Source organism: Sciurus vulgaris (assembly GCF_902686455.1).
Source record: "Sciurus vulgaris genome assembly, chromosome: 2".
NCBI classification, from domain to species: Eukaryota; Metazoa; Chordata; class Mammalia; order Rodentia; family Sciuridae; genus Sciurus; species Sciurus vulgaris.
In genome coordinates, this window is record NC_136462.1 from 106,246,771 (window position 1) to 106,274,766 (window position 27,996).

Consider the following 27,996-nt stretch of genomic DNA (forward strand, 5'->3'; position numbering starts at 1 on the left):
GAACATGACTGAAGTGAGTTGGCAGGTGAGTGAGGGTGGCACCTCCTGAATGAAGCAGGCACAAAATAGCCCTGGAATTTGAGGCTAGGGCTGAGCGGGAGTTAGACAGCGCCAAGGCTTCCTGCAGCCAGTTCCCTGGGGTTTAACCTGCAGGGAAACCAGAGAGGCGGAGAGAGGAGAGAGGCAGGAGAGCAGAGGACTCCAGTTCTTCCATGTGCCCTGCCTTCGAGGTCCTTTTGATATGGAAGAGCCAGTGCTGAACTGGGCAGATTAGAAAGAACTTTTCATGTCAGAAAACTGAGGTTCATGTTCACGAGAGGCAGCCCAGAATGGTGGCAAGTCCACGGTGGCTGAGTCTGTGGCTCTGTTCCTTTGTGACCTTGGGCAAGTTCCTTCACCTCCTTGGGTTTTAATTTCACAACTTGAAAACTGGAAAACTTAGAACATAAAAATCCAAAGACTCTTCCATGGTTTATGTTATATGGCCAGGCATTTCCCCCAACTTTTTAGTTTGAAAACTTTTGTGTCTATAGAAAAGATTAAGGAATTGAACTAAAAATATGCCCCTCACTGAGACTCAGCAATTGTGAACATTTTACTGTATTTGCTTTATTTTTCTCTCTGCTATCTATTGAAGAAATACAGGAAGAATATATATAATACATATATATATTTCTTATAAAATTACTTTAAGTTGTAGACTTTCATGACATTTCTTCATTAAATACTTCACCATGCATCTCCTGAGATTGAGGATGTTCTACAAAACCACAGTATAGTCATTACAACCTAAACAAAGATAACTTACATGGACCATTACCCATTTGTATACAAATTTCTACCCAAATTCTTGCACTTGATTATGTCTTTAGGCCTTTAAATTCTTTTGGTCACTAATGCTTAAAATATTGAACAGCACTCCTCTTTTTTCTTTTTTAAGTTATTGACATTGACATTTTGAGGAGTCCAGTTATTTTATAGAATGTTCCAAACATCCTGAAAAAGATTGATTATTTCCTTGTGGTTTTATCTAACTTGTTCCTCTGTCCCTGTGCTTTCTGTGGAATAAAAGTTAGCTCTGGCAAACAATCAGGTTCAAATTAAACATCTCTGGGAAGAACACTACACAGGCAATTTTGTGTACTTCACACTGTGTACTTCACACCAGGAGCCACATAATCAGGGTATCCCAGCATAAGTGATGATTGATCCTCACTAAGGTGGCAATGGTCAAATATACCCAGAGTAAAGATACTTTTCCCTTCTGCTGTTATCAATCATCTGTGGGGCAGTACTTTGAATCTGTATGAACAGACCATTAGCCAAAATTAATCACCAAACTCTTTAAATATCCATTGCAAATCCTTACCTGAATCTTGTCACTATGTTGGGGTTGGGAAGATGTCTCATTCTGTCCTTCCTTCTGTATTTATTTGCTAGTGAAAGAATGGACATTTTTTTAAGCTGTCTGTTTTATCTCAACTCCCTAAGGTCTCCCTCCCAGTAATGGGAACAAAGCCCTTAAAGCTGTTCCAGGAAACAGCCCCAAACAGAGAGTAAAAGAGTAAATTGAGCCTGATAGCCAGATAGTGCTCAAACAGTAGGATTACCAGAAACTATTGACCAGAATCTACGCCCTGTTGTAAAACATTATGAAACATGTTGTATGTTATCAGCAAACCCAGACCCCCTTTGAAATTTCCCGGCAGCTTTGTTCCCCATTTTTCCTTTTTTTTCCCCTTTTCCCCCTTTCATGTGCGACCCCTCCCAATGTGTGGTTTCTGCCTTTATAAACCTACAAGATTTTCTGCTAGGAACTTGACTCCTGAACTCCTGCGTGAGTCATGAGTCGGGTCCCAGCGCGCTGGAATAAACACCTCTTGCGGTTTGCATCAAGTGACGCCTCCTGCGGTTGATTGGGGTTGCCGTTGATCCATAGGACAGAGTTGGGGTTTCCTTTTTGGGGGCCTTACACTAGCATTCTTCTACAAAGATGAATTTTCCTTCTCTATTTTTTTGAGTCGTCTCTGTCTCCCTGCCCCTTCTCCCTTCTCCCTTTTCTCACATTCTTTCTCATATTTCTATGATCTCATGAATTCCTTTTTAAATTAATATGTCACATTACATTTTTAAAATTCTTCTTAATGTTCAAAAGGTTCCAAATTTGGCTAGAATCCCCTTTTGGGTGGATTCTGTATCCTCTTTATACAGATGCATTAGCTTTTGATATCCTCTTTGTGTCTGGTACTATAAAGTATTTCTGATTCACTGTATATTCTCCTTCCATAAAACCTGAATTGAGCCATTGTTCAGAGTCCTTTTATTTTCTTTTAATGGAGAAGTGTTTATATATATCTACCTAGATGCCACCATTTGTAAGTCATTCTCAGTGAGAAAATCTAGGAACTACATATACTCAAGACTTCATATATTCACATTTCATATAAATCAATTATTTTCTGTGCGGTTATTTTACCAGTACAATATATGGTTTCATTTGTTTTTATTATATTTTAATTTTAGTTTTTGCTTCTTTCCATCCCTTTTAATTTTATTTGATTTTCCAAGTATATAAGACATCCACATGTTCCCACACCCAATCCCTTCACATTGTCCCATCTCTTGGCCTGCAGGTTTTATATTCCTTGTTGTGTTTCTTTTTGTAAATACACACATACATACATGTACTCGCATGTGTGTGCATGCACACACACACACACACACACACACACAGGCACATGTGTTCTCTTCTTTCTAGACAAAGGATATCCTATCCTATACCCTTTTTATACCTCACTTCTTTTACTTAGTATTTCCTAAGAGTTGCTCCGAATCAAGTCATAAAGGTCTTCCTCATTCTTTTTCATGTATCATCAGATATTTTCTAAGGCAATTTTACAAAATAAGATTTCAGGAAACAAAAACCAATAAGTACCTGTGTTAGTACAATAAGTACCTGTTTTGGTCATTAATGCTTAAAATATTGAACAGTACTCCTCTTTTTCTTTTTTAAGTACTTGTTAGTGAACTTCCTATTACGATAACAAATACTTGAGGTAACAAACTTAAAAAGAGGAAAGGTTCACTTTGGCTCCTGGTCTTGGAGGTTCCATGATCTATTGGTCACATTACTTTGGGTCTGTAGCAAGGCAGCCTATCCTGGTGGGAGTGCATGTGTGGAATGAAGTTGCTCACCTGATGGTGGCCAAGAAGAGAAAGAGGAAGAGAGAGGGTCTAGGGTCCCAAAGTCCCTTCAAAGGCATTTCCCCAATGACCTGAGATCTCCCTCTAGGCCCAACCTCTGTAAGGTTCTACTGCTTCCTAACAGTGCCAAGCAGGGGACTAAGCCTTTTAAAACATGGGCATTCTGGGGACATTCCAGATCCAAGCTATAACAATATCCATCTCCTGGTCTGCCTCTTGGAGAATCCCACCCAAGGCACCAAAGTCACACAGTTTATTATCAACAGAATCAAAACTACATAACAAATCTCTGACAATATATCTACTACACTGTACTACATTATATTACCTTTAAGTTTTTGTCAATTTACTTATCTATTAGGAACACTAAGGCTGCTAGTTAAACCCCCTTCTGGGAGAAAAAAGTCTCTCTTCAGAGTTACTTGCCATCAAAGATAGTGTTTTACTTTTATTTTTGTTTTATTTAGAACATGATGTAACCAAGCTATCAGTTAAGATATCTCAACCCTTTGTGAACTGAATAAGATTGGTGTGAAGCTGCATTTCACACTCTGGAGAAACCCAAAGTTTCCTGCAAGATTTCTGAAAATTCCCAAGGAGCTTCTATTCTTAGAACAACTTTGGCTCTGTCTCCTGCTTCTAAATATGCTGTCTAGTGCATAATAGGTACTCAAGAAATATTCATTAGCCAAGTATCTCTCCCTTCTTCGGGAATAGTGCCCCTTTCTTTACAGGAACTCTTTGCTTCCCCATCCCCACACTATAATAAGTCAGAGGGCCTCTGTGATAACTTGTGGTTATTTTAGCCACAGTTGCTTGGCCGGGGAGAGACATGTATCCCAATCTAAGCCAATCAGAGTCTTTTCCAAGGAACGGATTAGTTCTAAAAGCTAAAGCTAAAGAGAAAAGTTCTTTTCAGGTCTTACTGTAGTAAAGCTCTGGGGAAAAGAGTCTGAAGGCTGCTGCGACCACTTTCCCTGCTGACTAGATTGTGTACTAGGAGAGACAGAGCCACTACACAGTGGCCAAGAGAGAGAGCTGGTGGTATCGAATCCCTGAGGCCAGCTCCGCCTTCGCCTTTCCCACAGTGTGGACTGAAAAGGGACATAATCATCACTGGAATAAGCTACCTTACCTTCCCTATAGATGGAGAAGATGACAAGTGGCCAGGATTGTCGTGGGAAAGGAATGGAGAACTGGAAACGAACACATTAAAAGAACATGCAGAAAAGTACATAAACAGGCCAAGGGGAGCGTCGGCTCAAGAAGAGGAACGGCTCTACCCGGTGCCACGGTTCACTTGTGGGTTGTTAAACTACAACCTGAATCCAAGGTCCTGCCCGACCCCACCCCTGCTCCTCACCCACCCACTGGTGGCACCTGTGCTTCCAAACATGGCCAGGGCCTCTCCTCTGGAAGGGCATCTCATGGTTTCCCTAATCTAATCTCCCACTCCTACCATACAGCAAGGGACACAGGGGAGGCATTTCCTTCGCTTATCAAAAGACTTCAAAGCCGGAAAAGTTTCTGCTTTCCGGTGAGCAGGATGGCCTTAAACTGGCATCTGCATTAATCAGTTCCATCCACTCCCCATTTGCCTGCCCCACAATTTGGGAAATGGACACTTTATCTTTTATAAACTACTGATCCTGATTTCTCTTTCTTTTCCTAGAAGGGGAAGACGATTTTAGCTTGGCTTTAAATATCAAAGGGAAAAGACCTTTGTGTCGGGGGACTCAATTTGTGAAGTCCTTCCTCTGGGTTCTAGCTAGAGTTATTTGCTCAGATGATGGACATGACATGTGCTTTATGGTAGCAAACCTTCCAAATTTGTTCCCCCTGGTACCCAGCTACCCACTTCCTTAGTTTTCCATGATGCTGTTCAAAATAGGCCCAGAAATGCCAGCCTCCTTCCACTTGGGCGATGCAGTTCTTACAGATGAGGGTCTTTGGGGCATCATACTCACTTTCTTCCAGGACAAGAGGCTAATTCCAACTGGGTAGGTCACTGCTGAGATGTGGAACTTGGGCATTTTCCCAGTGATCAGGTCTTTAAATTCTGTAGGATTTGAGACAAAATATCGACTCCACTGCCTGCAGGGGATCACAGAGAAGCATCAAATACCACTTCAAATACCAAACACTAGATTATAATATTTATTTTCAAAGCTAATATTCCCTGAGCTTTCATTTCTGCATCCATAAAATAAAGAAAAATAATATGTACCTTGTTTTGCTCAGGAAATGTTGGTAGTAAGTGAATCACTAAGCTAATTAATTTTCTGCATATATGAGTTGGAGTTCCTGGTTGCAGGCACTAGAAACTCAATATGATGGACGTAGGTAGAAAGAGAGTCTATGGGTAAGGTACCAGCAAACTCATGGAACTGACTAGAAGGCAGAAGAGCCAGCCCAGAAACAAGGGCTGGAAGCCTGACTACAGGACACAACCAAGGTCATGCCACAGGATTAGTGCTTAGGACACAGCTGCCTTGTTCCACCAGACACATCCTCTTTCTACACGGCTCCCCAGGCTTCTTTTGCAACTCTCCTGCTAAAGAAAATAGAAGTTGGCCTTATTTTGCATTTCTGGGTCTACTAGCTTCACCAGCTAATATTTTCAAAATGTTCAAATGTACAAATGTGAAGAAATTACTGCAATTTTGAAATGACCAATTCTTCCACAACCTGGGGAATTAATTTTAAGTTTAGTTTATACCTGTTTCTGTCAATAACTTGTGCCCTAAGACAGATGAAAATTCAGTTCCCCCCAAAAATGGCTGTCTGGATGAATAGACAGACAGATGGATGGACAGACAGTCCAGTTTAAAAAATAAAAAGGAAAAAAACAGTTGAAAGACAGAGTACATCTCAGGTACTGACTTAAGCAGATGAGCACATTTGGACAGTTTATTTAACTGTCTGGCACTCAAGACTTGGAGGAAACTGTGACGGATTAGATAATTTTAATTTTCCTTTTCACACCAGAATTTTATCTATAGAGACAAAGTGTTTTCTGGCAATAATCACATACAAAAAAATTTTCAGTTGGGTTTTATATGCAAGGTGTTCCATGAGATAGTAGACATTATCCCCAGTTATGGTTTCATAAGCACAGAAAGGATAAACCTCATGCAAAATATTTTCTGTAGGCAAATTGTACCTCGGAAAAGTTTCTGCCTGGCATGCAGGAGACAGGCCAGGTGCTTTGGCTGTTCTATCACAGTTCCACCCCAGGTACACCTGGAGAACGTGGATGTACCCTGGCAGATGCCTCCAATGGGCCCCTCTCCAACAACAGATGTGTTAAAGTGAGCCTGGGCCTGGACCGCGCCTTCACAAATGCACGAACAACCACCCACTACGTCTCTGCAGTGCTGTAGGTCCTCATGGGCAGGTGCAGTGATTGATTAGGTTCCAGACAGGAGGGGCACACTGGCATTTTGCTCATTAAGGCTAAAACACGAAGTGCACTGTTGTCCTGGCAGCAGCACCAGCCTCGGTAACAGGACTATCTGCAGATGGAAATGATTTTTCTTTTCTGGAGGAAATCTGGGAGCTGTTCAAGCTCCATCGTAGCAATGGAGCCTCGATTACCTGGGAGGCAGCCTTCTGGCATGCGGAGCCTGTCAGATGTCACGCTACATCACCAACTCTGGGGATAACATTAGAAGCAAGGAAGTAACTTCTAAATCTTTTATATAGGAGAAAGTTGGCAGAAGCAATTAGAACATAAAAACAGCATTGAATCTGAATGCATATAAAACAGCCCAAATTCTGGAAATCTCAACTTCCTTCCAAAAGATTTGAGACTCTGGTGTGTGCATGTGTGTGTTTCCCGTTTTAGTTAGAAATCCAAATGAAGATGGAAATAAAATCAGGTTGGTAAGATGAGTGTGGCATCGAAGTGGGTTTTTGGTTGAAGCTGGACAAGTCCTGTAAGAAGAGCCACTCTTGACTTCTGTGCGCGGGGGGGCTGCTAAGAGCAGGTGAAGGAAGGGCAACGTGGCCTGATGGCGGCGCCGCCTTTGCCTTTCTGGGAGAGGGCCATATTTTCTCCCATTCCATTCTCCACTGACTGGGCTCTGCTTCCTCAGGATTCAGTCTCCAAGATGTTCTCCCTGTTGCAGCTCAATTCACTCTGCCACCCCTTCCCAAGGGCCCTGTGGGTGCCCCCAAACTCTGCTCACACCTTAAATTCAGTGGATTGAAAGGCTGGCCTCTCCACGGAGGTGTATCAGTCAAGCAGCTGTTCCATGCTCCATGTGTATGTTCCAAGTGCCTCTCTCTGCAAACCTGTGTGGCCTTGCCTTTTCTTTCTTTTTTTCTTTCTTTCTTTCTTTCTTTCTTTCTTTCTTTCTTTCTTTCTTTCTTTCTTTCTTTCTTTCTCTCTCTCTCTTTCTTTCTTTCTTTCTTTCTTCTTTTTTTCTTTCTTCTCTCTCTCCCTTTCCTTCTTTCCTTCCTTCTTTCTTTTCTTTTGGTGAAGACAGAGCAGGGCTGGGAATGGAGTGGAGAAAGATAAAGGAAGAGGGGATTGTGGTGGGGGAGAAGGGAAAAAAATAACAGAATGAATCAAACAACATTGCCCTATGTAAATGTATGATTATAAAAAAAAAAAAAAAAGGTAGAGGGGATTCTCCTTGCTCTGCAATTGGATTGTTCCTAAGACTGGACAATTATTTTTTCTCAAAGCTCAAGACCTAGTAGAGCCTGGGAAGAGGTTGAGGCCACGCCTCTTCTCTCTCCTTCCTCTGAGTCCTGCTATTTCCCTTAATTATTCCCTTCCCTCTGCGGCAAAACTCCTGGGTAACAGAACTCTGAATCCCATCCCTTGGCACAGATCCACACCCAGTCTAGACCTGCTGCCCATTCTACTCCAGCTCAGGTGGTGGCCATCTGATCTGAGGGAGCGAGTCTGGGGGTATGTGGAGCGAGGTGCGCTGCTTCGGGGAAATTCTGGCAGAGGTGAAGACTAATGGGTTTAGACAGAATTAGAATTTCTCGGCATATTCTAGGGAAACTCAGTTGAGCTCTAAATAGAGGGTAGAAGGCAGCCAGGGGCCAGGAAGTAGGATCTGGAATCTTTGTCTTTGGTTTGCATGCAATGAAAATGCCCCAAGGCAGGCAACAGAACACCCATACACACAGAAGCCCTGTCTGTTATCCTAACCTGATGACATATAATTATCTCAATTTTGTAGACCTGGAAACCTAGCCTTAGGGAAGTAAAATGAGTTTCCCTAAAGAAGGAGCAAAATGCAGATGGAGATTTGTGTTTTCTGTTTCCACCAAGTATGCTGATGATAAAACAACTCATGAATGTTAGCAATTATTCACATGCTGGAAAATTAATAAATAAGAAGAAAAATTTTAAAATATAAGAAATCCTCCCATTTCCTTCTGTAAAAGCAATCCCAATAAACGCCTAATCCTTGTGCCTGCAGAAGGCACCTTGTGCCTATTCCTAGTAACTGCAGAATTCAGTGTGATTATGGATATGATGAACCATATATAAGTTTCTTACAAGTTTTATTTGATTATTATAATCTAATAAAATATATGCACATGATATTTTCACAAGTCATGTCCTTCATGGTGTTTGCTTACAATATTCTTATCTTCTCTAAGATATTAAGGTATTCCATAGTATTTCACAAGAGGAAAGAGAATGCAAATATGAAGACATAGCGTTTGACCCAAATTGACCCTACAGTCCAAACAACAACAATATTATTATATGAAACAGGCTGATATCTTTATGATTTGGTTTCTAATATTCAATTGTTAACACAAGGTTCATATCACACAAAAAGAGAGGGAGAAAGGCAGGATTTAATTTAGATACACTGCCACCAGGTGGCGAAAGAGTGCCACGGACCGTGAAGTCCAAACAGATGCCGGTTTTGCTAAAATTACAGATTGTGGCTCTGGATTCAAACCCCACGGATTTGTAATCACGATCTTTCTATTTTTTTTTAATTAATTTATTTTTTTATGTACTAGAAACATTTACTTAAATAGCAAAAGGTAATACAGCTATGTACAAACATTTTAAATAGCTCTCTTTTTCGAGGGGTTTGACATCTTTTCTTTCAATCTCTAAATTTTTTCTTACAAATACCTTCAAAGAAAAATTACTGGATCTTTATGCTGCTTTAATGTGAAACCCACAAGATCTCTCAACTGTGTTTAGGATAAACTTCCAAAGCTCAGTTTCAGAATACGAGCTCTCCTAGTCTCTGCTGCTCTGTCAGCATAAAGGTGGTAAAAGGAAGGATAGAAGCAGGAGGCATTTGGAGGGTGACCAACTCTCCTGGTGTGCCCAACACTGTCCCGTTGCTAGCACCAAAAGTCCTGCATCTGGGAAAACCTCCATGTCCCAAGCAAACTTAAAGACCTATTTCAGACCTCCTGCTCCAAGACTCCTTTCCATTAGGAAAAATAAGGCCAAATGCCCCTCCCAGTGACGAGCCCCTCAAATCTCACAAAGAGAAACCCCGCTTTACTGTTGAGTCTTGGATGCTCAGTTAGGATTGTGCTTTGCATCTTACCTGGAGGCAGGAAGCACCGTCAGTGCATAAATGTCTATGCTAATGAATTAACAATAGGGAGCAGGTGGCCAGTCATGTTGGGAAACAGAGCCTTTCAGAAGTCTCTGGGTTTATCATGCCAACTTCTTGCGAGGCTGAAGCTGACTCTTGAGGTCTCCAGTGAGGGTGCTGGGTGACAGAGAAGCGTGAGAGAAACGAGCCCCAGCTGACAGAGGATGTGACCCTGAGCAGAGGTTGGAGGCTCCCAGAAAGGACCTGCTTAGCAAGGCTCAGGTTGTAGCTAACCCTTGGGTCTCCTCGGGAATGTAGCAGGCGGAATTCTTGACAGCAGGTTTCCAGTGAAATAACCATATAGGTTTATAACTTGAAAAGAAAAATATCTTTGAGAAAATGATCTAAAAAAAGACAACTCTGCAGGGACTAGATAAAAATGTTAATGCTATTTTGTGATTGCTTTCCTGACCGGTTTATGTTCATTATATTCATTTCCTGTATTCTTGCAGGCAGTTGGTTCAGTTTAGCTTTTCTTTAGGACAAATATTCTTTCTCAAGTTCATGTTCTCAAGCACATAGCACTTAACAAATCCTGCTCCACACACCTGCCAGTGTCTATGGATAAAGAAAGCAAGAGAGTATGATAATGTTCTCCAAAGCATAAAACAGAGATGCCAACCATGGAAGTATCTCACACAGAGCCATCTTGTGTGCTGTGTGGGGACCGAGGCAGCAGGGGAGGGGCACTTCTGAGCACTGAGGCCTGGAGAGGGAAGGACAATGAACAAAGATGACACAAAGGCACAAACACTACATAAGGAACTACATGTTTATTTATTGACTCTGAAGGCAGGGAATGAAGTCAGCCGAGAAATATGGTTGAGTTCCTAACTTGACAATGAATAAGCAGGCTGATTTACGAGTGTACGGGTGTTAGGCTGCCATATGTTATGTGAATAGCTGCGGGTCCCTTTAAGAAAAGAAATCCTGGGAAGACAAGGCCCTTTTGTGCTACTGACTGCCTCGCCTGACTGAGATCTACCTTGATTGGCAAAGAATAAGAGCGGGGCCACCTGGATAGAGTTGTCAGATAAAATATAGGATGTCCAGAGAAGTTTCAATTTCAGACAGACAAGAAACATTCTTAATGTAAGTTTGTTCCAAATACTGCATGGGATATACCTAGCCTAAAAATATTATGAGTTGCCTATCTGAAATTCAGATTTAACGGGGCATCCTGTATCTTTACTTACTGGATCTGGAAACACTATACCTGGAAAACAAAAAGTAAAGAACCATGAGAAGGAAAGAAGATCACTGTTATCAAGGCAAAGGAACATGAGCCATACCCTAGGGCGGAGGAGAAAGTGAGAGAGCCCAGGGGTCAGGAGAAGAAATGCTGGACTCCACAGCAATGGCTGTCAAGCTGTTCTGCCCATCATCCTGCCCAACTACCCCACACAACTCCCCATCAGCTTATTTGTGCCATGGTCTTACTGCAGAAAGTCTCAGCCATGACAGGGAATTTCCCATCCTCCTCTAAACGCCATCCCCGCCAAGGAGACCAAAGGAAAACAAAGCAAAATCAAACCAAAAAAGAAAAACTAGATGAATAGGTGATAATGTCATATATGGAGGAGGGTGAGGGGACTTTAATAATTCTAACTAGTATCTTCAAATATATGAAATGACATTACATACCCTTCCTTTCCCCCAAAGAGGAGAAAGAATTCTTAATTGGAAAATGCAATCAAGGAGCAGGAATGAGGGGAAAGAGTAGTAAGGCATAGAAAGAGGGGAGATGAATATAAGAGGGGGTACTTCCAAACTGTTCATGGATTAGAGCAAGTATGGGTAATTGCTTTTTAGTTTCTTTTCCTTCTAGTCCAACTGTGAGGAAATGGGAAGAACTTACCTCCTGACTTTCATTTCCATCTGTCCAACTTGCCATATAGGAATTTACCTTCCCTTTCCTGCTCTTCTTGACTGTTCCATCTGGTTCTTCCAGAGCCTACCAAGGAAATCAGATCCAGTTGCTGCAGCAGTAACCAACTAATGGACTCAGACTAATGGCACCCCAATATGCTAGCATGACTGCTTACAATGTCTACAACCTTACTTAGGGAGCAAGCATGCATGTCTGGGAGCTGAGTGGACCCATGCCTCAGTAGGAACTTGGAGCATCTGGATCAGGAGCTAAATAATAGGTGTGTGAGGGTTCTGTTGAATCGTGTTTTTGGATGACATCAAGTATTAGAGCAGCTGCCACAGTGTACCTGGCTAGCCAAAATGGCAGAGCTCCACAGTGGTGTTGGAAAAGTCAGAACTCAAGAAAGAGCGAAATCTTTTCTCTGTGTCCTTCAAAAATGCAGATATACCAGATGGAGGGCCATTTGGATGTGGCAGCCAGGGCAATCCAGGAAGCTCATAATAAGGATCACACACTCTGCTATGTTCTGAGTTCACAGAATGGAGTGCTAATAATGACTATGTCAATACAGCAAATACTTATATTGAGATGCTACCATATGACAAACACTATTCTAAATGCTATGTTTGTATTTCTTATTTAAATCCTCACAGAAATTTCATGACGTTCCTCCTGATTTTACAGAGATACTAGCAGAGAAGCTTAGTAACTTAAACAGTATTGTAGCTGGTAACTGAGAATCAGGTTTTGAATCTGGGTCCTGATGTCAGTACGCTCAATATCAAAGGCCCACTGAATGATCAACAACAACAAAGAAGAAGGAGGAGGAGGAGGAGGAGGAGGAGGAGGACCTTTTAAGACGAAACAACATGCGATACCAGAAATTAAAAGATGATTCTAAAAGCTTTCAGGGAAGCGACTCGGCACAATAAGAATTAAAATGGTGTTTGTCTTCTCAAGCTAGGAAATAAGGAAGAAATACCTTCAAAATCTGGCAGAAAATAACTTTTCAACCTAGAATTTGACATACAAATTGTGAATCAAGTATAAAAGTAGAATAGAGACTTTTTGCAAATGTGTTTGGACCCTGAGAATTGATCTTTCTTTCTTAGAAAGTGACTAAAGGTGCCTGGCCTGGTGCCGCATGCCTGTAATCCCAGTGACTTGGGAGACTGAGACAGGAGGATCTTGAGTTCAAAGCCAGTCATAACAACTTAGTGAGGGCCTGTCTCAAAATAAAACATAACCCAAGGGCTCGGGGTGTTGCCTCAGTGGAAAAGAACCCCTGGGTTCAATCCCTGGTAAGGAAGGAGGGAAAGAAGGAAGGAAGGAAGGAAGGAAGGAAGGAAGGAAGGAAGGAAGGAAGAAAAGGGAGGGAGGGAGGGAAGGAGAGAGGAAGGAAGGAAGGAGAGAAAGAGAGAGAGAAAGAGGGGAGGCGGGCAGGAGGGAGGGAGCAGGAGAGGGAGGGAGGGAGCGACTGGAGGATATGGAGGATATACATCCACAAAGCAAAGAAGTAAATCAAGACAGGAAAACATGGCATTCCAGAAATACAAATTCAACCTGGAAAAGCTATTAAAAGAAGATACCAAGTAAATAACTATGTGACAGAACTAGGGTCACAAAACCCATAATGGTGCAGGAAGAAATGGAAATTCACAAAGAAGTGTCTAGGAAAAAGTGGACCCAACAGAAAGAGTGATATGATAGATAATATGGTGGAGTATCTGCAGAAAGATACAATCAGGTCATTATTAACCCAAGGAATGATGAAAGGCTATACAAGAAAGGATATATAATCACAATATTCTAATGGATTCAGTAGTGGACAATATTTACATTGTTATTATGCTATAAACATTATTTATACAATTAAAAGTCTGATAAGATTTTGGGGAAAGGATGAGGAAAGAGAAATATTAAATCCTCATCCCTAATAACACTTGAATATTTTATACTTTCAATATATACATATTATTTAAACATGCAAAAGTAACTTTCAGAAAAAGCAGCAGCTGGTTTGGGGTTGTTCAGGGAACTGTTTTCATCATGAGCTTTTTTATCATGATTTTATTTCTTAATTCTTTATACAATTACTTAGTTTAAAAAAACATAAAACTTCTTTTTTTTAAAGAGGCAACAACAAGTAAGTAAGTAAGTAAATAAATAAATAAATAAATTTAAACTAAATCACCTCCTTTTCAGTTTCCTGATTTGTTAAGTGAGAGATTAAATCTGGATGATCTTTGATTTCCTTCCTTCTCTAACATTGTGCTCTTTATATTCTGATCTTAAAGTTGAGTTGGCAGTAGTGTATAGACATACTCATAAATGATGTCATCCATTTTCTGACTAAAGAAAATAGTTTACTGAAGATTCTTAATGGGTTCTACTCACTTTAAAAAGAAATGTGAAACTGTACATCTGAAATCTAAAGATTCAGCTAACAGAAAGCTTAAGGGAGAGCCAAGAGTTCCAAAGTCATTGAGTGAGTCAGTCTCTACCAGACTTCTTTTGTGATCACTTTTCTGAGAGGGAGATTCAAATTGAGATAATAACAAAGGTTCTGGTGACCTCCTAACACAAAGCAGGGAGTTTTGTTTTAAGTCTCCTAAACTCTAGGAGAGATTAAAAGTAGCTGGAAATGAATGAAGGCAGAGGGTTTCATTAACAAAGATGGGCCCAAATGATGAAGGAACAAAATTAGAACCCAAAGATTCAAAACTTCCCTAGTGAGGGAAAAGGGGGATTGAGTGGTTATAGGAAAAAGCTTTTTCTCTTTTTCCCAAGGTACAAAGTGTCAGATCATATGAACTAATACATTTGCCAAGTAGGTCTTAGAACCAGAAAAGAAATAATGCAGTGCATTTATAATTACTAACAGGTATGATAAAAATGCAAGTTTACTATATCTAGAGTTAGGGTGAAAATCTTGTTAGATAGATGAGATCTCAGAGACATGTCACTAAGTAGATTAGACTTGATGGAAACTTCCATTTGTGTCCTAGCAAGGTACACTGAGATCCAGGGAGATCAGTTCTTTGAAATAACAATAACTTAAAAGTCTTTCACAAATGCAAAATGTTAAGCAAATATGGTCTATCTCAAAGTAACACACACACACACACACACACACACACACACACACACACACTTTCTGAGAAGCTGAAGGTAAATATTCTAAAGTAGGAAAAATCATGAAAAAAATCTCAGCTCTTTTCTAAAAGTGAATAAAATTTTTAAGATGGATAACCCCATCCCCACTGATAGACCCATTCTTGTGTTTTTGTATTGGTTCTTTAATTGGGGTACGTGGAGATAAAATAATAAAAAAAAATTCCTTTGTGATGAAAAGTTTTCAAACCACATTAACTGAGCCACCAGGAAATATTTCCTAAGTCCTCCCAATGTGCTAAGTATGCTACATATTTTGACTCATTTTATACCTATAACTTTTCTGCCTATAATTTGATAATCCTCTAAGGGGCCTAAGAACATTTATGAAAAGTAGGCAGGCATTTAAGGTCATGTACTAGGGTGAACCATTAAGAACAAAGACTTCTTAGTATTAGTCATGACTTTCAAAATATTTAAACACCAAACATGAGCACTGACTGATCAATAATAGGTGCCAGTCCCACTACAATTAGGTCATCCCAGAGACACCCGGGGCATATCTGCTCATCCTAGAATTGACGTTCATCCTGTCTGCCATCTAGGAAGGAGAACCCAGCACTGTATACAAAAACAGCTTTTAAATTCCAGGCCCTCTGAAGAGCATTCATTTATTCAGCCCCAAGGGAAGGTTTGGGGATTTCATTGAGTTTCCTGGGCCACTGAGTGGGATGCCTATCAGAGAAACCCAATGAAAACTACTCTGTTCAGGAGATTCAAGATAGCAGGTTAGAGAAAGGCTGCCCCTAGCTCAGGATTCAAGCAGCAAGAATACAGCTTCTCAGAGAGGTGAATGAAAGAGGGAATTCACTGAAATTCAATGTTGAATAGTTAGGGACTTTTAGAAACTTAGAAATTTGGGTGCCTGAACAAAGAAACAAAGTATATTGGAGCCAAGTCACAGTTCACCGTGGAGGGAGTGGGGAATAACTCAAGCAGAGAGAGAAACACAGTGGACAGATTTGGCATGGGAAAACCTGTAGAACAGAGAAGCAATCTGACCTTAGTTGAACCAGAGGCTGCGTGGTGCCTGTCTGAAAAGTGCTCTGTGCTTGACTGGTTAGTGGAGAGCCCAGGCAGAAGGCATCTTGAGGAAACCATGTTGCAGTTTGCTGCTGTGGGAATCCAGAAGATCATAGCAAATATTGTCACACTATCCTGACAAGCACCTACCATGTGGCTAGGATAACTAGGATAATGTTGGGCACAGAGAAGATTGTACCCAAAGACTTCAAGCCAGAGATACGGAAGGAAGTGCAACTCACTTTCCCTTTGAATCTGGAAACTCACCTGACAGCTGAAGAGGGTCAGGAAACAGAATAGGCTGCCATGATCACTCAGAAACTGAGCCTGGGGAGGCCATATCATGGGTGGTAGAGAATGTGAGACCTGTAGAGGGTTGGTTCCCCTGCCTTACACATAGAAATTTCAGGAAGCCCTAAGACCCAAATACCCAGCAGAGACCAGCATCTGCCCCGCCCTAGGAGTGTGCCGACCTAATTCTCTCAAGCAAATATCACCCAACAAGTTTCCAAAGGCTTGATCAGAGGTAATCCCCAGCCTCTGAAGCTTCCCATTTAGAACTCTACAGCAGCCCTGCCATGGGAGTGCATAAAATCTGATCTGTCTGGACAAAGTTCCAATAAATAGCACTTTCCACTTTGTCCTTCATTGTACTGGTGAGAAGGAAAGCTGAGACTTATTTCAACTAAATTCAGCTCCAGGCCACTCCAGTTGGCAGCTTGGTGAGTAACACCAAAGGAGTAAGGGTTTAACCCTTCCTCTATCCCTCTAAGGGATACAAAGCCCAAGAAGAAATGGGAAGAAGGACAGTCAGGCATTATCCATCCTTATCAACAGTTTTGATCACTTTGACAGAGACAATTCGTTAACTTTCCATTGAAATTTTTTTTCTGGTGTGTTTTTTTTTTTTTTTTTTTCTTGTTTGTTTTTGTGTTCTTGCTGTGAAGGTTACTTTGTGGATATATCTACATATACATATTTGTTTATTTTTTCTCATTTTAAAGTCCCTTTTATGTTTGTTATTTTTCTTTCCTTGGCTCTAGAGGGTTAAGATTTTGTTTATTTTTATTTAGTTTTGTTTGTTTTGTTTTTCTTTCCTTTCTTCTTCTTCTAATAGCCCAAATCTCTCATTCTCTTGCTCCCTTAGTTTGTTTCTTTTATTTACTGTTTCTCCTCCTTCTTTATAGCCATCAATTGCTACATCTCTACTGCTTTCTCTGTTCACATTGTGAGCATTCTAGATTTTATCTCCCTATCATATATTCTTTTCTCTTAATGAAGTATAATTTTGCTGTGTTTTAAAACTATTTGGTTTACATAATTCCTGCCCTTACCATTCATGCTGCTGCATTTATTAGTACTGTGGATGGCATAGTTGACACTTGCTATCTACTTTAATGCCAGATCTAGTTCAAGGCTTTTTATCATTTTTACTGTTGGCAAATACCCAACCTTCCCTGTTTTTGTGGTAATTAGTAGGCACTGTGTATTTATGTTATTACTGTATTTTTTTATTGCTTTTTTTGTTTCCCCCTTTCTATGGGGTGCTTGGAATCTACCTAGAGTTCACAGGGTAGAGACTCTGCTGCTGAGCTAAACTCAGTCAAGAGACAGCACAACTTGTTCCATATACATGCTGAAACTGAATAATTGAACTTCAATTGTTATTTAATACAAAGAACAGAACAGGCAAAACCCCCAAACTAACTACCAAACCCTAAGAAGAAAAAGCTAACGTGCAGGTATTGGGTCCTATTCAAAGACTTCCACTCCACAGCAAAAACAGAGGTAAGTGACACAAAGACTGTGGACATCATCACCAATGTGGTCTCCATATAGATTATTTCCATACTCCTTTATAATATACAGAGTTTTTAAGTGAAGATGAGCACTCACAGAAGGTGTACCTCACATACAACTCAATTGCTGTATATAACACAATTGTTGGATCTACAAGAAAGACCCAATCTTTTGAAACCTGAAGGGAAAATGGAATTCTTAACTTCTGACATAAAATACAAAGTATCAAAATACACTAATCATCACCAAAGACTTAGCAGGGAAACAACATTATAAAACCCACTTGGAAGTATATTGAAAAAAGCACAATAACCTGATATCCCAGAACACTTGGGCAAGAGAAATTGCACCCTCTCCCACACAAGAGTGGAAGAGAAATCCATGCCAACTGATGCACAAAACCCAACACAGGAATACAAGAAATGTCAGAAAAATAAGGTAGCATGATGCCTCCTACAGTTCTTAATTCACAAGCAATGAACTCCAAAGACATAAAATGAATGAAACACCAGAAAAAGAATTTTAAAAATGATTGTAAAAATGGTCAATGAATTCCAAGAGACTGCAGAAAAACAACTGAATGGATTAAGAAAATCAGCACAGGATGTGAATGAAAATTCAAAAAGGAGATATATTGAAAAAAGAACCAAACAGAAATCTTTGAAATGAACAATACGATAAATCAAATAAAACATTCAGTTGAAAATCTCTTTAATAGAGTAGACCATGCTGAAGGCCAAAACCCAGAGCTGGAAGACAAAATGGCTAGCCTTGAATATTTAAACAGTGTTAAAGAAAAGAAAATAAGTAACCATGACCAGAATTTACAAGAACTCTGGGGCAACGTTAAAAGACCAAATTTAAGAATCATTGGAATCTGAAAGGGTTGTGAGATGAAAGTTAATGGCATGAATCTCACAATCCAACAAGACCAAACTATATGTTGTTTGGAAAAGGACTCACTTAAAGGCAGATATCCCCAAGATGAAAATGGAAGGAAAAAAAAAAAAAAAAAGAAAGAAAGAAATTTAAAATGCCATGCAAATAGAGGCCCTAAACAAGCAGGGATAAAGCAGACTTCAAGCCAAAATTAATCAGAAGAGACAAAGAAGGCCACATCATATGAGTAAAGGGAAAAATCCAACAAGAACACATACCAATAGAATTATTTATGTCCCAAACATTGGCACGCCTCTCATATGTTGCTGGTGGAACTGCAAATTGGAGTAACTACTCTGGAAAGCAGTATGTAGATACCTTGGAAAACCTGGAATGGAACAACCACTTGACCCAGTTACCCCACTCCTTGGTATAGGACTTAAAATGAACATACTGCAGTGACACAGCCACATCAATGTTTATAGCAGCTCAATTCACAGTAACTAAGCTATGGAATCAACCTAGGTACACTTCAACATATGTATGGATAAAGAAAATGTGGTATATATACACAATGGAATATTACTCAGCCATAAAAAAGAATGAAATTATGACATTTGCCACCAATCTCTAAAAAACAAACACCCAATGTCCTCTCCAATATGTGGTATTAATACACAATAAGGAGAGGAGAATAGAAGTTGATTGGATTAGACAAGGGAAATGAAGGGATGGGAGGGAAGATAGGAATAGGAAAGACAGTGTGATGAGTCAGACATAAATTTCCTATGTTCATTATGAATACACAACCCAGTATAACTCCATATCATGTATAACCACAAGAATGGGAAGTTATACTCCATGTATGTATAATATGTCTAAATATATTCTACTGTCATGTATATCTAAAGAACAAAAAAATTGATGCACCTAATTACATAAAATAGACACAACTCAAAGACTCAGACCCAAGTACAATAATACTGAATGATTTCAACACACCTCTCTCACCAATAAATAGGTCACCCAAACATAAACTCATTAAAGACTCTGTAGCCCTAAAAATACTATAGATCAAATGAACTTAACTGACATCCATACAATATTTCATCCAACAACAGCCTAATTCACTTTCTTCTCAACTGCTCATAGAACCTTCTCAAAAATAGACCATATTTTATGCCACAAAGCAACACTTAGCAAATACATAAAAGCTGATGTAATCACTTGCATCTTATCTGATCATAATGGAATGAAATTAGAAATCAACACACACACACGCACCTACAAAAACTATATAAACTCATGGAGATTGCACAATATACACTTTGGAATTATGAATGAGGGATAGAAATCAGGGAATAAATTGTAAAATTCTTAGAATTCAAAAAAGATAGTGATACAACATACCAGAACCTCTGGGACACTATGAAAGTAGTTCTCAGAGGAACATTTATAAGTATATGGTGCCTACCTAAGAAAATCAGAATGATCCTCAATAAACAAGCTATCAAGGAATGTCGGAGCCCTTGAAAAACAAGAATAAACCAGTTCCACAACCAGTAGAAGGAAAGAAATAACTAAGATCAGAGCCAAAATCAATGATAGAGAGAATTTTTTAAAAATACAAAGAATCAATAAAACAAAAAGTTCATTCTTTGAAAAGATGAACAAGATTAATAAGCTCTTAGCCAAACTAATAAAAAGAAAAAGAGAGAAGATCAAATTAATGAAATTAGAGGTCAAATTAATGAAAAAGGAGAAATCACCACAGACATAACAGAAAGACAGAGGATCATTAGGGACTATTGTGAAAACTTATACTCCAATAAATTGGAAAAACTTCATCATTATGAAGTGACCTTTGTCTCTTCTGATTAAATTTGACTCAAAGTATGCTTTGATGGACATGAAAGTAGCTACTTCTTGTTTGGGGTTCCATTTGCATGTTATATTAATTTCTATTCTTTCACTTTTAGCCTGTGTCTGTCTTCTGTCCTATAAGATATGGATACATTTCTAGACATGTCATGACAAAATGGAACAAAAAGGACATAGGAAACCTAAAAAGACTAATAACTAGCAATGAGATAAAAGCAGTTTTAAAAAGCCTTCCAAAAAAGAAAAGATCATGGCCAAATGAACATATGCCAATGATCCTCAAGTTATCTATGAAATAGAGAAAGGTGGAAAACTTCCAAATTCATTCTAGTAAGCCAGTATCATATTCATGCTAAAACCAGATAAGGACACATCAAGGAAAGAAAACTATAGACTAATGTTCCTGATGAATTTAGATGCAAAAGGCCTTAATAAAATTTTATCAAATTGAATTCAACAACATATTAAGAAGATTGTACATCAGGACCAAGTTGATTTTATTACAAGGTTGCAAGGATGGTTTAACAAATGCAAAGCAATAAGTGCATTTCATCACATAAACATAATTAAGGACAAAAATCATATAGTCATCTCAATAGATGCCAGGGGACCTTTGACAAAATTCAGCACCCATTCATGATAAAAACACTGAAACAACCAGGGACATAGGAACTTTCCTTGGCATCATAAAGGGTAGATACAACAAACCCAAAGCCATTGTGATAGTTAATAGGGAAAAACTGAAAGCATTTCCTTTAAAATCCAGAACAAGACAAGTATATAAACTCTTACTACTCTTAGTCAATATAGTACTAGAAATTTTAACCAGATCAATTAGGCAAGAAAAAGGAAAAAAAAGGGATAAAAATAGGAAAGGAAGAAGTCAAATAACCATTATTTGCAGATGCTATATTTTATACTTACAAAATCTATAAAGCTCTGCTAGAAGACTGCTAGAACTAATAAGCAAATTCAGCAAAGTAACAGATTGCAAAATCTACATACAAAAATTAGCTTTCCCACATACCAACCTACTAAGAAAGAAATCAGAAAAATAAACCTCTTCACAATAGCCTCAAAACAAACAAATAAACAAAAAACTTTAAGAATAAATCTAACAAAGGAGGTGAAAGATCTCTACAATGAAAATTATAGAACATTGAAGAAAGAAATTGAAGAGCACATAGGAAGATGCAAAGGCCTACCATGTTCATGGATAGGCAGGATTAATATTGTAAAAGTGGCTACTACAAGCAATATACAGATTCAATGCAATACTCATCAAATACCAATGACCTTCTTTACAGAACTAGAAAAAACTGTCCTAAACCTCATTTGGGGAAGAATAGAAGACCCAGAATAGGCAAAGCAGTTTTAAGACAAGAAAGCAATGCTAGAGGCATCGTGATGCCTGAGTTCATGTCATACTACAGAGCTACAGTGACCAAATCTACATGGTACTGACATAAAAATAGACGCATAGACCAATGAAATGGGATAGAAGACCCAGAGACAGACCCACACATTTGCAGTCATCTGATCCTTGACAAAGGCACCAAAAATGGGTTGGAGATAAAAGTCTTTTAAACAAACAATGCTGGGAAAAAACTGATTATTTGTATGTGGAAGAATAAGAGTAGACCCTTAACTCTCACCCTGCACAAAAGTCAACTCAAAATGGTCAACACTCCAACAAATAGACACAGGCAATGACCTTCTCAATAGGACTCTTAAAGCTCAGGAAGTAATACCAAAAATTAATAAATGAAATAACATTAAATTTTAAAACTTTTGCACAGCAAAAGAAGTAATTAAGAGTGTGAAGAGATAACCCACAGAATGGGAGAAAATCTTTGCTAGCTACTCTTGTGATAGAGGAGTAACATCCAAGATATATAAAGAACTCAAAAAAAAAAATACTTAACACCAAAAAAATCCAAATAACCCAATTAATAAATGAGCAAATGAATTAAACAGACACTTCTCAAAAGAAGAAATAAATGGATTAGCCAACAAATATATGGAAAATGTTTAACATCTTTAGCAATTAGGGAAATGCAAATAAAAACTACACTGAGATGTCATTTCACTCTGATTGGAATGGCAGTCATCAAGAATACAAAAAATAATAAATTCTGGAGAGGGCAGAGAAAAAGGAACACTTTTACAGTATTGCTGGGATTGGAAATTGATACAAGAACTATAGAAATCAGTATGGAGATTCCTCAAATTACTAGAAATGGAACCACCATATGGCCCAGCTATACTGCTCTTTGGTATTTAAGTCATCATACTATAGCAATGCATACTTGCCCATGTTTGTAGAAGCACAATTCACAATAGCCAAACTATGGAACCAGTCTATGTATCTGTCAATGGATGAATGGATTAAAAAATGTGGTGTATGCACACAGCGAAGAATGACATTACGTCACTTGCCAGAAAACTGGATGGAACTTGGGAACATTATGTTAAACAAAATAAGCCAAATTCAGAAAGGTAAGTGTTGTATGTTTTTTTCTCATATGTGGGAGCTAAAGAGAGAAAAGGAAAAGAAAGCTGATGGTGGCCAAAGGATCTCATGAAAAGAAAAGGGAGACCAGCATATCAGAGGAAAGAAAGCAGAGGAGGGTGGAGGAGAGGGAAAAGGGAAATACTTGGGAAAGATATTGGCCAAATTATATTTTTAGGTTTTGTGCCTGTACAGATATGTAATGAAAAATTCCATTATTATGTATAATGCACCAATAAAAATGTTTCCTAAAAAGACAAAGAAAAAAAAACCCTGTTCAAAAGACCTATTGAGGACTTACCTACAGAGTTTCCAAATTGAGTAATAAGAGAAACAGAACCAAGATGTTGCCTCATATCCTGGAACCTAATGTCCCCATATGCCTTAAAAAGAAGTCGTGAATGTCTCCCCAAAGTTGGATTTTGTGTCTGACAGTTGTACTGATGGAAGGGTAGGTGAGGGAGGTGTGGAGTCAAAGAAGTTCATGTTATACTGAGTTCTAAATGTCCTTGAGGTCTCAAATTTTATCTTAAAAAGAAAAGGCTGATTTTAAAATTCTTCCCTATAGTAGATCTATTCTCGTTTTAATACAAAATTCCCCTTCCCCTTACTCATAAATCTGACACTCCACAGAGAGACCTCACGATTATTAAAAACTTAGCAAACCCCAGCTCAGACCCATGTCTGCTCCCTGAGTCCATTTGTTCTCAGAGTGAGAAGTGGAAAAAACACTGAGCAAGGAGGGAGGCTGTGCCCATGTCCCCACAGGGCCTGGGACCTTGAGAATGTTTGTCACACCGTGGACAAAAATAAAAATAAGAATGAAGGACAGAACAAATGAACAAAGATGTGAATGACTCCTTGTGAAATCCAGTTTTCAGGCCTTGCCATATCCGTGACCTCCCTGTCTTGGCTACAGAGGGGTAGACGTTTTCACTGACACTGCACAAGAAGAATACCTGCACCCAGAGCAGACTTTCAGAACAGACCCCAAAGATACAGAAGCACAAACCCAGCAGAAATAATTAATCACCTGGGAAACGAAACCTGAACCCAACAGACAAAGCCGCTGACAAGAGGGGAATTCTATATGGAAAACGATTAGACATGGGTGTTAACATCCCCTCCGACTGCAGCAGGAGAATAAATCATGCTGCCAGCAGCACATTGAAGGCAAGGGGAGGTTAAGGAGAATAGCACAAGAGTGCCTTGGGAAATACAGAAGGGTCTCTACCTAGGACCCTGGCAACGCAGAGAGAGAAGCACACCAGGTACCCCAACAACGGTATGGGGACCTGGTCTAACACAAAGTGATGAGAAAGCTTAACAGAGGGCAGGTGAGGTCTCTTCTCAGGGTGCTGGGTGGCCTGGGAAATGGTATGGGAGAATGGGAAGTGTGGTCATTCAAATTCAAGTATATGACAGCTAAATAATCGCATGCCATTTTTTACCTTGATTTGGCAAAATCTTTGCATTTTAGGGTGATTCCAACTTGAATGTAACATTAATACATTCTGTGTACTGTCAAAGTAGCAGAAGAAGTAGCCTATAAAATTATGGAAAGGATTTGTAAACTGCCTTGATTCCTAGGCAAGAGTGGGTGTGAATTTTAGAATCTAAAACCTGGGTCAATTTTCACAGGCAACACAGGCCAGTTCATCCATTGAGACCCAAAATAAATTAGTGGTTGCCTTGGACTGAGAGGGAGACTGGGGAAATTGAGAAATTACTGTGACTAGGTATGGAACTTCTTTAATGGGTGATGAGATTTTTCTAAAATAGATTGTGGTGATAGGTGCACTAAGCCCATTGAATTATACACATTAATGGGTGAATTATAGGATATGTGAATGTGAATGATATCTCAATAAAGCTGTTAAAGCAAAAAAAAAAAAAAAAAAAGTCTGTGGCTAAAATGTGCCAGTTCTATACTCTTGAGAGAGTCACTTCCCATTATCTTGGTTTCCTCATCTAAAATGGAGATAGCACCTCCCTTCTTACACAGATGATGTGACCTTCTCAGTGTAACCCATATGTGAGGGGGCCTAGCACAATGTCCTGTCCACGGCAGAGATGCAGTGTTGGCTATCTGTCCACTTGTCCCAACATAACAAATAAGTGAATTCATATTAATAGTAAGGTTTGGGTTAGATTGACAGTTCCCCATAGAGTCCTTAGGCCTCCAGAGGACCTAGAATGAGTCACTGGGATTCCTCTGTGTATAGTTTTCCAGAAAGTCTACCTGAAGCTGCACTGTTGCTAGAGATCAGGCTGCCCCAGCTTGTTGAAAATATCAAGCCTCTTTGCTTTGGGCTGGAATTAATTAACACAGCATGGTTATTTGCCAATTAGAAGTTCAGGTTTGGCGTTTACATAAGTCTTTGGTGAATTAATTCATTATTACTTAGTAAATACTGTTTATTTGGGAGTCAAAAATCTTTTAAAACAGAGACCACAGAGTAAACTAATCAAAGAGGTTTTGGTGGTGAAAGGGTTGATAGCCATGGAGCCAGAAGCCTCTGAGCTCTATTGTTTGGTTGCGTTTGGAGGGTGCATGTTTGCTGGAGACAGGAAAGAAAGACAGGATTGGCCACTCAAGTGACAGAGCAGAAAGGCCTGGAGGCTTTGGGGAAGAGGAGAAAAGTTCTATGACTCCTTTCTGGCTCCTTCTTAACTACTAAGACCTAATTTTTGGCAGCAAGATCAGTGGTGTTTGGGGTGAAAGTCATTCAAAGGTAATCCAGGTCATATTCCTGTCACTAAGGCTGTCTTTTATTTGGTGACACTGCTGGGGTCAAAGCATGATCCTAGTCATTATGATTCCAGAACAATTGGAGTCTCGATGTGACTTGTTTTGCCTCCTAAATCAAACCACACTAAGCACTTTGAGGCTCCTGAAGCATCTGCTGGGCTCAGCAGCAGAGCTTAGTGCTGGGCAGAAGAAAGAGCCACCTGGGACTTTGGCTCCAGATGGGTCTGATCCTGCTCAGGCACTCAGTGCTCCTGTCAGCAATGCACACAGTTGTATGGGGCACTGGCACCTTCCTGGACTACAGAGCAGCCCTCTTTGTCTAGGTGCCAGCTGGCAGAGAAAGACCTCTGCCTGCAGAAGATCAAAGTAAGAAAAGGGCTTGCTTGGGAGTTTTGACTTGGGGAGGCCTGACAGCTATCTTTCCAAGGGCTTCCCAGGGTGGTAGTTACTCATTTAATGATTTGATGATGGTCCTGGTCTGACATTTGATCCTAGTGTAGAAACAGAGAACCACCATCCAAGGCGAGGTGACAGATGCATGAAGTGGTTTTATTCCTGAAGATGGATCTGGGAGGGAAGACCACTGGCCGTGGAATTTTTTCTGGTCCTGGATCAAGACAGACAGGGATTAAGTAGGTGGAAGGTGGCAGTTGTTGAAACTATCTGGGGCAGTTATCTCCACCTGGGGGTCTGACTCAACAGCGGGTTGGTAGCTCCCCAAAAATGTTGGGTGATTCTCCCCAGGCCACTGCCAGCCAAGACAGAATTCAGACAGGTATTATCCACCTCTGTCCCAGGGTCTCTCCTTCTTTCTGAGTTCCATGCTAATCATGCTCTTTTATGATTGACATACCTGTCATTAAATGCATTGAAATATTCAATCAAATTAGACAAATCCAAGAGCCTTAGGAGCCAAGCTATCTCTCTTAGATTTTTTTTTTTTTTCTACCTGCTAGGATCTAGTTGGATCTTTATATGATAATCTTACCTCCCCGTTCTTCAGGGTGTTTCATTGCAAACTCTGGGGATATAAAAAATAACAGACTCATATTTACTGAGTGCCCACAATGTGCCAGGCACTGTGCAGAGGATTTATCATTTAATCCTCATAAACCCTCATGAGAAGGTTCTGTTCTTATCCCCACTTATAAATAAGGAACTCGGACTTAGAGAGGTTATACATGCGAAAGAGCATGAAGCACACGTGTGGAAGAGGCAGCACCTGGACCCAGGTAGTCCAGTTCCAAAGGTGACACCCCTAACCCAGTGTGTCCCATGTCCTAATAACACTATTTGAAAGGATGTCCCCCAAGGGAAAGAATAATAACTGGATCCTAGAGATAACAGATGGAGTTTGCTGGAGATTTAGGACTGTTGAGCGAAGGGAAAATGTTGAAACTGCTCTTTGAATAAGAAGGAAGTACAGCTGCCAACCTGGAATGGGAGGGAGGTGTAGCTGATGCCCCTGTCCTGCAGGCCCTTCCCTTCTGTCTAGCGTGAATTCCCTGCTATTCCAGTTGCTCCTTTGACCTACGTCAGTACTACCAATATAACAGACACTAGGGACTTCAAAGAAAGATGTGTGGTTGTGGCCCCTGAGGACTTCCCAGATGTCATCTGAAATTACCATTTCCTTCCACCTGATTGTGTAGTTACTCCTCAGAACCACCCCAAGAAGTAAAAACCATATACTCATGACTAGGAGTACTGAGACACTGGGGAGCCAATTGTTCTGGCCCTCTTTCTTCAGTTCTTGCACTCACTATCTTTACAGATTAAGCACTTTTTTGAATGCTTGAATGTTTTCTTGCCTCCAAACATATAAAGTCCACCTATATGGCCAATCTGTTAGGATTTCACTAGTCATCAATGAAATAAGGATGGTGAAGAGCTTTGTCCTTAAACTAAATTTCTTCTGTTTACGGAACTATTTTCTATTCTGAAATTATGTCCTTTCTACTTTTTTGGTATTAAAGTGCCCTTTTATAAAAAAAAAAAATGATAACTTTTTTTTAACATGTCAAAACAAAATGTTGGTAATTCTGCTGTTTCCCAACAGACTGGTTTGCTAGTTCTTACACCCCTGCCCTAATATGTGTACAATCCCTGGAAAGAACAAAAAGGCCATCCCATCATCCAGGGCCAGAAAAGAGCCTCTCTTACCATTCCTAGTAAATTGCCTGGGGCCATGGCCCTGCTGAGGAGGACAGGGACACTGAGGAGCCTCTGTCTGAGAAAGATGAGGAGCAGGGATATGCTACTATCCATTTGCTCTGATTTATGCCAGACACACGCC

General features: G+C 39.8%; 1 long non-coding RNA gene across 1 annotated transcript; it reads right to left on the reverse strand.

The window, feature by feature from the left end:
- Positions 1-5,388: 5,388 nt before the first annotated feature.
- LOC306653085 lies at positions 5,389-16,032 on the reverse strand. Its single transcript, XR_013761631.1, has 4 exons — positions 15,856-16,032; positions 11,247-11,760; positions 9,756-11,022; positions 5,389-7,701 (listed from the first exon to the last, which is right to left on the reverse strand). It is a non-coding gene; the product is annotated as an uncharacterized lncRNA (long non-coding RNA).
- Between the last annotated feature and the right edge of the window lie 11,964 nt (positions 16,033-27,996).